This window comes from Plectropomus leopardus, unplaced genomic scaffold (genome assembly GCF_008729295.1).
Source record: "Plectropomus leopardus isolate mb unplaced genomic scaffold, YSFRI_Pleo_2.0 unplaced_scaffold6689, whole genome shotgun sequence".
NCBI lineage: Eukaryota > Metazoa > Chordata > Actinopteri > Perciformes > Serranidae > Plectropomus > Plectropomus leopardus.
The window spans coordinates 1-1,524 of NW_024673599.1; the positions used below are offsets into that span (position 1 = coordinate 1).

Below are 1,524 nucleotides of genomic sequence, written 5' to 3' on the forward strand. Positions count from 1 at the left end.
GCCAGATTTATTCCCTCCCAGGTAAGGGTTATATGTGTTTGCAAGGCTCAGCCTGACCATGATTTTTTAAAATTTTCCCCGTACAAGGACAAGGCCCGTTAATTGCTGACTGGAGCCAACGGTGCAAGACACAGCCAAACCTAGGTCGACAAATGCTCACCAACGGTCCGACATTGAGCGTCGGACGACCGTGGGCTCGGTGTGTCAGGGCCCAAAGTGTGTCTTACCTGTCGAAATTAGCAGCCTAGACACGGGAACTGCAAGGAAATTTGGGCTGTTTTTTCCTAATTATTTTTTGAAAGCAATTATGTGCTACATAACAAACCTGACACTGCAATTTCAGTCTTGCCAAAAGGTGTTGCACTGACCGGGAATCGAACCCGCGTCTACTCCGTGGAGGGCTAATTCCTACAGACATCTCCTCATTAGTATAGTGGTGAGTGTCCCTGCCTTTCACGCGGGAGACTGGGGTTCAATTCCCTGACTGGGAGGGTAGATTCCTATTCAAACCCACTGCATCACCTCACCTTGTCTGTGTCAGATGGCGAAACAACATTGCTGAATCAGCAGAGAAAGTGCCAACAATAATAACACTGTAACAGTCATGGCCTGATTTCCTGTGTGTGTGCTCGGTTATATGCACAACACTGATGAGGCAGTACATGGATTTGCCAAATGTACATGAGGCTCAGCAGACTGCACAACACTATAATGAGGCACACAGAAAACGCCAGGCCTATGGAGCATGGATCTATTGTAAATCTGGATACAGCCGTGGGGGCGGGGCCTCGTCATTCCTATGAGAGCTGCTAAGTGGCACATGAAGCAGAGAAAACTCTTTTTCTGGGTTTAGAAAAGTGTAAAATACCCAGCCCATAGAGCATGCGTAGAAGTGACTAATGACAGCCGAACGCGGCCGAGTGTACCCGAGCACGGACTCCGACTCACTGGCTCGCTCACACAGATGATCCAAGAAGCTCGCTTACATTCGTCGAGTTTGACTTTACGTTTGACACCGCAGTCGTAAAAAAACAGTGAAATGGAAAATCCCCACTGAAATCACTGCTGCTCCAGTCGTCTGTCACTCAAAGGACAAGATAAACTCATCTCTTTAAAAAAGTGGGGGAAACAGCGCCACCACAATTCCACTTTTGGCCAAAAATATATTGCATCTGTAATAATAATCACTGCCATAGACAATGAACGGGAAAAGTTAGTAAAGTTAGTGATCACTATATCCGGTTCCCGCACGAAAGGTCCCCGGTTTCAAAACGGCGGAAACATATGACACATTTTGGAACAACTCGTTGTTAAAACTGTACAACGTGACCATAGGTCGCATTCAGCACTTATGAACCAAGCATGCACGACTAATACCTGATTCTGGCTTGATGCAGCACAAAGCTAGATATCAAGTTTCCGTAGTGTAGTGGTTATCACGTTCGCCTAACACGCGAAAGGTCCCCGGTTCGAGACCGGGCGGAAACAATAAGAGATTTTCATTATCATGTCTCAAACATCACA

General features: G+C 46.7%; 1 non-coding gene across 1 annotated transcript; it reads left to right on the forward strand.

Moving 5' to 3' along the window:
* Window positions 1–1,415: 1,415 nt before the first annotated feature.
* trnav-aac lies at window positions 1,416–1,488 on the forward strand. Its single transcript has one exon. It is a non-coding gene; the product is annotated as a tRNA-Val (tRNA).
* Window positions 1,489–1,524: the final 36 nt, after the last annotated feature.